Below are 9,752 nucleotides of genomic sequence, written 5' to 3'. Positions count from 1 at the left end.
TGAAGATGGAAGCTGGGTTGTTAGATCCTGGAGAGGCTAGGAGGGCCTCAATATCCAAGCAGAGCCTGGAGATGGTAGCTGGGCTGCTAGGGCCTGGAGTCTCAAGATGGTAGCTGGACTGCTAGGGCCTAGAGAGGCTAACAAGGCCTCAGGATCCAAGTAGAGCCTGGAGATGGAAGCTTTTTTGCAGCGAAGTAGTCCATAATCTAATAAAAAATTATTTCATCTAAAAACCAAAGAGCTCAATCATTGAAACTGCTAAAAAAAATTACTCCATATATGAGTATAAAAGCCAACAAAATGAGTATAATTGAGTATAGATAAAGGGGACAAACACACATCAGACCATACATGCCGCCATCTTGGATTTTTTCCATCTTGGATTTTTTCCTGCTAAGGCCTGAAATTCACTTACACATATTTAGGAATAAAAATATCAGGTATTTGATGACATAGCTGACAAGTTTGTGAATAGTTTGAATAAAAAAGGGGAAACTAAATAAACGTGATATGTCTGTCATACAGCACTATTGTGGCTGGGGTGTGTTACATGACAAGCATGATGCGTCGCCAATCGCCATGGAAATAATAAGGTGAAACATTCTAAAATAATGGTTGCCTTAAAAAAAAACGCCTCGGTTACGACTGTAACCTCGGTTCCCTGAAGAGGGAACGAGACGTTGCGTCAATTGACGCTAAGAGAACGCTTTGCGTGATGATGTCTTGAAGCACATGTAAAATCAGTCCAATGGCGTGACGGGACGTCAGAGCGGGTGACGTCATGAACCAGGAAACTATATAAGCCGGTACAAACCCAGGGCCCATTCAGCAGGGCTCTCTGACACACCACCCTCACCAAATACCACTCTGGGGAGCTACACCAAAAGGGACACCACGAGGCAGGACAGCAAGGTAAAAAGAACAGATTTGCTTTATTAAATATAAAGTAAGGCAAGGCAAGGCAAGGCAAGTTTATTTATGTAGCACATTTCATACACAATGGCAATTCAAAGTGCTTTACATAGAAGAAATTAAAATAATCAAAACAAATAAGAATAATTAAAACAGTTTAGAATAAAAAATAAAATAAAGTAATACTGGTCCACCCCTATCTGAGATGGAGGAGATTGAGCCGGTTTACGGTGCCACTGGACCTCTAGCCCAGGGACGTACTCTGCTGGGGTGGTGCTACACCAGTAATGCCCAGCGGGGCCCCCACAGAGAACGCTTCGCGTGCGCTGTCTGCTGCCGTTACGCTCTCAGCGACAGCAGTATAACTAACTTACTCCTTCACTCGCCTCATCGGAGTGAAGATTCTCCCACTCTCCTTCAAAATCTCTTCCAGAGATTATAAAAATAAAATTAAAAAAAAGACAAAACCAGTACAGTAAAAACAGTCGGACGAACAGTGGCACAGTGCTCATTCAGTAAATGCATAGCTAAACAGATGTGTTTTGAGTCTGGATTTGAATGTGACTACTGTAGGAGCACATCTGATCTCTTCTGGAAGCTGGTTCCAGCTGCGGCTGGCATAATAGCTAAAAGCAGACTCTCCATGCTTAGAGTGAACCCTTGGTATTTCTAGCTGATGTGATCCTAATGATCTGAGTGATCTGTTAGGTTTATATTCAGTGAGCATATCTGCAATATATTGAGGTCCTAACCCATTGAATGATTTATATACCAGTAATAATACTTTAAAATCAATCCTAAATGTAACTGGGAGCCAGTGTAAAGATCTGAGGACTGGTGTGATATGTTCATATTTTCTGGTCCTGCTCAGAATCCTGGCAGCAGCGTTCTGTATGAGCTGCAACTGTCTTATGGTCTTTTTAGGCAGGCCAGTGAGGAGTCCATTACAATAATCCACCCTGCTGTTGATAAAAGCCTGAACAAGTTTCTCTAAGTCTTGATTGGAAACAAAGCATCTAATTCTTGCAATATTTTTCAGATGATAGTATGCTGAATTAGTTATTGCTTTGACATGACTACTGAAACTAAGGTCTGACTCTAGAGACACTGTCACATGTCTGTCTTGTCTTGTGATGCACATGGGTGTTTTGTTATGTTGAGCCATGTGCTCTTGTCATTGTCTGATCCCTCCTCCTCGTTACCTGATTATTGTTTGAGTTCTCCCACCTGTTCCCTCTTGATTTGTTCCCTTCTTAAGTCTCCTCTTGTTTGCAGTCCTTGTTGGATCGTTGTCTAATGCCTCCTGATCCCCGTGATCCTCTGTTCAGGTTCTGTTGTGGTTTTGTGTTTATTCATTGTGTTTTTTCCCCTTGTGGGTTTTGGTAGTGATGGTGAAATGAAGCTTTGTGAAGCACTGAGGCTTTCCCCTCAAGTGTATCGTAAATTGGTTCATTACTCGAAGCTTTTCAACACGGTGCACACTAACGACATCTTGTGGTCAAAAGGTGGAAAAGCTACCTTTCCCAATTTTTTTATTTATTGATTTATGTTATAAATCACTTTGTGCTATGAAAACCACAAAGCAATAAAAATCATCAGTGTTAGTGTTGGTGTTTACAAATGAGTCTATGAATTAATTTATGAAAGAATTAATACATGGGACAAATTAACTCTGCTTTGTTGAACATAATAGCCTTAAAACTTTAGCCGTAGTCCTAAACATATGAGTTCATAGGCAAGGCTCATTTAGGCATACTGTATAATCAAAATAAAAGAAAGCTATTGTGGAATGGTGAAAGGCTGGGTAGTGAAAGTGCTTGTGAACTGGGGAGTTGTGTAATTGAAGAAATTAAAGATTTTCTACTAAGGAACAGGATTTGTTCAACAGTGCGAGGGCTAAGTCTATTTATTTTTTTATTTACTACTTCCCCTGCCTTTGAGAATATTCTCTCACATGGGACTTGATACGACATGAAAATGCTGCCAGACTTCCGAACGGCCTCTTTTCACTACCGAAGCGCATGACACTCGAAACCTGGGCAAGGGGTTTGCACTATTTTTGAATCAGAATATGAAGCAGTCACGTGGTTGTGTGTCGAAACGAAGCTTCGGACGTCACTGATCACATGGTTATGGCAAAACGAATCAAGCTCCGGTACATTGGTTCATGTGGGATGTTTCGTTTTTTTGATACAAGCTTCGAAGCCTCGGTGCCGAACGTCACATCACTAGGATTTGGTTTGTGTTTGTTTATTTTATAATTAAAGTTATTTTCTCCTGCACTTGAGTCCTCACACCTTTTTGTATTACCCATTCCGTGACATAACGATCCGATCCACATGAGGACTCAGCGGAGAAGAGGGGCCAAGCCAGAGACGGTTCATGTTTCGTCTGCCCAGCCAGAGACTGTTCACGTCTCGTCTGCCCAGCCAGACACTGTTCACGTCACGTCTGCCGAGCCAGAGGCTGTTCACGTCACGTCTGCCGAGCCAGAGACTGTTCACGTCACATCTTCCCAGCCAGAGACTGTTCACGTCACGTCTGCCCAGTCAGAGACCGTTCACGTCACGTCTGCCCAGCCAGAAACTGTTCACGTCACGTCTGCCCAGCCAGAAACTGTTCACGTCACGTCTGCCCAGCCAGAAACTGTTCACGTCACGTCTGCCCAGTCAGAGACTGTTCACGTCACGTCTGCCCAGCCAGAGACTGTTCACGTCTCGTCTGCCCAGCCAGAGACTGTTCACGTCACGTCTGCCCAGCCAGAGACTGTTCACGTCACGTCTGCCCAGCCAGAGACTGTTCACGTCACGTCTGCCCAGGCAGAAACTGTTCACGTCTCGTCTGCCCAGCCAGAGACTGTTCACGTCACGTCTGCCCAGTCAGAGACCGTTCACGTCACGTCTGCCCAGCCAGAAACTGTTCACGTCTCGTCTGCCCAGCCAGAGACTGTTCACGTCACGTCTGCCCAGCCAGAGACTGTTCACGTCACGTCTGCCCAGCCAGAGACTGTTCACGTCACGTCTGCCCAGCCAGAAACTGTTCACGTCTCGTCTGCCCAGCCAGAGACTGTTCACGTCACGTCTGCCCAGCCAGAGACTGTTCACGTCACGTCTGCCCAGCCAGAAACTGTTCACGTCACGTCTGCCCAGCCAGAAACTGTTCACGTCACGTCTGCCCAGCCAAAGACTGTTCACGTCACGTCTGCCCAGTCAGAGACTGTTCACGCCACGTCTGCCCAGCCAGAAACTGTTCACGTCTCGTCTGCCCAGCCAGAGACTGTTCACGTCACGTCTGCCCAGCCAGAGACTGTTCACGTCACGTCTGCCCAGCCAGAGACTGTTCACGTCACGTCTGCCCAGCCAGAAACTGTTCACGTCTCGTCTGCCCAGCCAGAGACTGTTCACGTCACGTCTGCCCAGCCAGAGACTGTTCACGTCACGTCTGCCCAGCCAGAAACTGTTCACGTCACGTCTGCCCAGTCAGAGACTGTTCACGTCTCGTCTGCCCAGCCAGAGACTGTTCACGTCACGTCTGCCCAGCCAGAGACTGTTCACGTCACGTCTGCCCAGCCAGAGACTGTTCACGTCACGTCTGCCCAGCCAGAGACTGTTCACGTCACGTCTGCCCAGCCAGAGACTGTTCACGTCACGTCTGCCCAGCCAGAGACTGTTCACGTCACGTCTGCCCAGCCAGAGACTGTTCACGTCTCGTCTGCCCAGCCAGAGACTGTTCACGTCTCGTCTGCCCAGCCAGAGACTGTTCACGTTTCGTCTGCCCAGCCAGAGACTGTTCACGTCACGTCTGCCCAGTCAGAAACTGTGCAGGTCCCGTCTGCCCAGTCTGAGACAGATCAGGAGATGCCCATTTGTGTGGCCGCCAAGGCTATTCTGGACTATCTGGAGCGTCTGGCTCGGATCCTGGACATGCCGGTGAATGCAACGGGGCCGAAGGCAGAGCCAGTGTCTGCTGTTCCTGAGCCGGAGCCAGTGTCTGCTGTTCCTGAGCCGGAGCCAGTGTCTGCTGTTCCTGAGCCGGAGCCAGTGTCTGCTGTTCCTGAGCCGGAGCCAGTGTCTGCTGTTCCTGAGCCGGAGCCAGTGTCTGCTGTTCCAGAGCCGGAGGCAGAGCCAGTGCCTGTTCCAGAGCCGGAGGCAGAGCCAGTGCCTGTTCCAGAGCCGGAGGCAGAGCCAGTGCCTGTTCCAGAGCTGGAGCCAATGTCTGTTCCAGACCCAGTGTTTGTTACTGTGTTTGTGTCTGTCCTTGTGACCATTTCTGTTCTAGGGACTGTTCCTGAGCTGGTGTTTGCAGTTCCTGAGCCGGTGGCTGCTCGTCCAGAGCCGGAGGCAGAGCCAGTGCCTGTTCCAGAGCCGGAGACAGAGCCAGTGCCTGTTCCAGAGCCAGTGCCTGTTCCAGAGCCGGAGGCAGAGCCAGTGCCTGTTCCAGAGCCGGAGGCAGAGCCAGTGCCTGTTCCAGAGCCGGAGGCAGAGCCAGTGCCTGTTCCAGAGCCGGAGGCAGAGCCAGTGCCTGTTCCAGAGCTGGAGCCAATGTCTGTTCCAGACCCAGTGTTTGTTACTGTGTTTGTGTCTGTCCTTGTGACCATTTCTGTTCTAGGGACTGTTCCTGAGCTGGTGTTTGCAGTTCCTGAGCCGGTGGCTGCTCATCCAGAGCCGGAGGCAGAGCCAGTGCCTGTTCCAGAGCCGGAGACAGAGCCAGTGCCTGTTCCAGAGCCAGTGCCTGTTCCAGAGCCGGAGGCAGAGCCAGTGCCTGTTCCAGAGCCGGAGGCAGAGCCAGTGCCTGTTCCAGAGCCGGAGGCAGAGCCAGTGCCTGTTCCAGAGTTTGTTCCTGTGGCTGTTCCTGAGCCGGTGTCTGGTCCCGAGAGGGCATCACCGCCCTGGCCGCCCGAGGGGTCTTCACCGCCCTGGCCGCCCGATGGACTCTGTGTTTCGCCCTGGCCGCCCGATTGACTCTGTGTTTCGCCCTGGTTGCCAGATGGACTCTGTGTTTCGCCCTGGCCTCCCGATGGACTCTGTGTTTCGCCCTGGCCGCCCGATGGACTCTGTTTTTCTCCCTGGCCTGTCCCTCCCGTCCCGCCCCCTGGCCTGTCCCTCCCGTCCCGCCCCCTGCCCTGTCCCTCCCGTCCCGCCCCCTGCCCTGTCCCTCCCGTCCCGCCCCCTGCCCTGTCCCTCCTGTCCCGCCCTGGTCTGATGGAGCGTCTGGTAGCCGCTCCGTAGAGAGGGGGTTATGTCACATGTCTGTCTTGTCTTGTGATGCACATGGGTGTTTTGTTATGTTGAGCCATGTGCATTTGTCATTGTCTGATCCCTCCCCCTCATTACCTGATTATTGTTTGCGTTCTCCCACCTGTTCCCTCTTGATTTGTTCCCTTCTTAAGTCTCCTCTTGTTTGCAGTCCTTGTCGGATCGTTGTCTAATGTCTCCTGTTCCCCGTGATCCTCTGTTCAGGTTCTGTTGTGGTTTTGTGTTTATTCATTGTGTTTTTTCCCCTTGTGGGTTTTGGTTTGTGTTTGTTTATTTTATAATTAAAGTTATTTTCTCCTGCACTTGAGTCCTCACACCTTTTTGTATTACCCATTCCGTGACAGACACACCAAGATTCCTGACTTGATTTTTAGTTGTTAGACCCCTAGCGTCAAGGTATGCATTCACCTTGGGAACTTCATCTTTGTTTCCAAATGCAATGACTTCAGTTTTGTCTTTGTTTAACTGAAGAAAGTTTTGGCACATCCAACTGTTTACTTCATCAATGCATTGGCACAGGGAGTCAATGGGGCTGTAGTCGTTAGGCGATAGGGCTGAGTAGAGCTGTGTGTCGTCTGCATAGCTGTGGTAAGCAATTTTGTTCTTTCTCATTATTTGGCTCATTGGGAGTATATACAGGTTGAATAGGAGTGGTGCAAGAATTGAGCCTTGAGGGACTCCGCATGTCATGGATGTCCACTCAGACTATGGTCTCCTATACTCACATAATAACCTCTCCCTTCTAAGTATGACCTAAACCATTTTAGGACTATCCCAGAAAGCCCCACCCAGTTTTCCAGCCTGTCAAGAAGTATGTCGTGATCGACAGTGTCAAATGCAGCACTGAGGTCGAGTAGTACCAGTACTGATAATTTCCCTGTATCAGTATTTAAGCGATTATCGTTTATTATCTTTATGAGCACTGTCTCTGTGCTGTGATGCGATCGGAAACCAGATTGAAAATTGTCAAAGAATCCATTCGAGCTTAAGAATTTGTTCAGCTGATTGAAGACAACTTTTTCAATGATCTTGTTATGTGGGTGGCGGATGAACCCAGGCGCAGACAGTAAGCAATCACAGAACGTTTATTGTAGACAGAAAACAGGGTAAACAAAACCCACGAGGGGGTAAAACAAAGGCAACTCTGACGAGGGAAGACTAAACAAGACTATAAACTAACAACAGAAACAGGATCAGTAATACACTAGACAAAACTCTCACAAGGTACTCACAGGTAAGTTAGCAATGACTCACACAACGTATGACAAAGTCAAACAATGAACCGACACAGGACAGCAAACACAAGGGGATTATAACGGGAACGCTAATGACAAGGACAGGTGAAACTGACGAGACGAGGATAACAAGGGGGCGGGGTAACGTAACAAGACAACACAAGTACATGGCCCAAGCAAAAGGCCATGTGCTTGTACACAAAACATGGGTCTGCCATGATCCTGCCACAAGACTAGAGAAATCAAAGACATGATTGCAGAATCATGACAGATCTTGCCTATGAAAAGAAGATTTGAGATCGGTCTATAGTTGCTTAAGATGGTCTTATCCAGATTGCTCTTTTTCAGGAGGGGCTTGACAACTGCAGTTTTCAGGGAGTTTGGAAAAAGTCCCAGAGAGAAGTGAGGCATTTACCACTTCTAGGAGATCTGCTTCTAAGCTGTTTAACACACTTTTGAAAAAAAGATGTGGGAAGTCTGTCAAGGGCACAGGTTGATGTTTTAAGGTGCTGTACGGTTTCTTCCAAAATTGTGCCTTCAATTTCTTCGAAAACAGACATAGTAACTACTTTCTCCGGTTGTGGTCTGATCTTTCTGACCCCAGAGCAACTCAAGGATGTGCTGATCACCTTTCTGATATTATTGATTTTCTCAGAGAAGAAAGAAGCAAACTCACTGCACTTGCTGTCTGAGAGCATTTCACTGGGAATCTGGCTTGGGGGGTTTATCGGTCTCTCTACAGTAGCAAAAAGAGTGCATACGTTTCTGTTTATAATATTCGATAAGAAAGTCTGTCTAGCTTTGCCTAGTTCAATATTAAAAGCATGGATGCTGTCTTTGTAGATGTTATAATGGACTACAAGTTTTGTCTTCCGCCACATGCGCTCTGCTCTTCTGCATTGTCTTTTCATATTTTGCACAGCTGTTGAGTTTCTCCAAGGTGCTTTTTGTCTACCACTATTCTTCCTGACTTTCACAGGAGCAATATCATCAATTACACTTTTAACTTTTGAGTTAAAAGAATCAAGGAGAAAATCAACAGAGTCAGCAGATATGCTTGGTTTTAGAGATATGGCCTTCATAAATAGCACCCTAGTGTTCTCATTTAAGCATCTCTTCTTGACAGACACAGAGTGGTGTTATCGGAGGCTGTAATATGCTGTCCTGGTTTCCCTCGTTGTTTTCCAGAAAGTTGTCCTTGGGAGCTGAATCTTGGAGCAGTTCTAATATGTCCCGGTCTGTCTGTGGTGAGCTCTGTGGGCGGGGCTCTGCTGAGATTGTGTCCGTGAGCAGAAGTTGTTGTGGCTGCATGGTGTTATACTTTTCCTTGTGTGATATGTCAACCGCATGTCCATTCAGGTGCTGAAGTGAAGTCATGTGGTCATTCATCCTGTGTCCAGGTGTGTGTGTGCTATTCAGGTTGAGTAGATTGTCGCACACTGCAGAAGGATGATTGAGGGAGAAGTAGATATTGTCCTTTAGCACTCTTGAACCAAGTTTGTTTGGGTGGTGGCCATCCTGTTGAAACAGTTGCCTCTGACTCCAGAAAAGATTGAAGTTGTCAATGAAGTTCATTCCTTTTATATTGCAGGTTTTTTGCAGGCATGTGTTGAGCCCAAGCAACAGTGAAAACCTGTTTGTTCCTCTTGCTGGGAGTGGTCCACTGATGAATGTCTAAACTTTCAGTCTTTTAAGTGTTTCAAAAAGTTCATTGAAATCCTTCTTAAGGAGTTCTGACTGCTCTTTATGAATATCCTTTTTCCCCACATGAATGATGAGTCGATTTGCAGTCTTATGTTTCATCAGAATGTTCTTAAGTTCCCTATTTACATCAGAAGTCGTTGCTTGTGGAAGGCGGCACGTAGTTGTATCCCTGCTAATAATGTTTCTGATTATGGAGTCACCCACTATCAGAGTCCTGTGCTCGGCTGCGCTCTGAGCTGAGTGCCGCGGTCTGCTCGACCTTGAGTGCCAGTTAGCAGTGTTAGCTACAGGCTGGTTCAGTCTGTGTTCGATCACATTCAGGGATTCCTCATTCATTAATACTTTAAATCTGTTCTCAAGATGTATAGGCGGTGGTAGGAGACCAGTGTTTGCAATCCTTGTCAGAGCCGTATCTGGGGTAGAGGGTGCTACTGCAGCAATATGTGATGCTCGTGACAATCTGATGTCTCGAGTGCCTTTGGGTCTCGCTCCCTGTTTGTGCCATCGATTTGTAAGTCGATCGGCTTGTTTCTCTACACTCAGTATGGTCTGTATTGGAGCACTAGATTCATGGGACTCACCGGCTGTATGCTGAGGATGTCCATGACGAAGCTCTGTTGTGTGTTCCGTCTGGTTTGGTGGTCCC

This window comes from Rhinichthys klamathensis, unplaced genomic scaffold (assembly GCF_029890125.1).
Source record: "Rhinichthys klamathensis goyatoka isolate OS25496 unplaced genomic scaffold, OSU_Roscu_1.1 h1tg000221l_1, whole genome shotgun sequence".
NCBI classification, from domain to species: domain Eukaryota; kingdom Metazoa; phylum Chordata; class Actinopteri; order Cypriniformes; family Leuciscidae; genus Rhinichthys; species Rhinichthys klamathensis.
Note: the sequence above shows the minus strand (reverse complement) of the source record.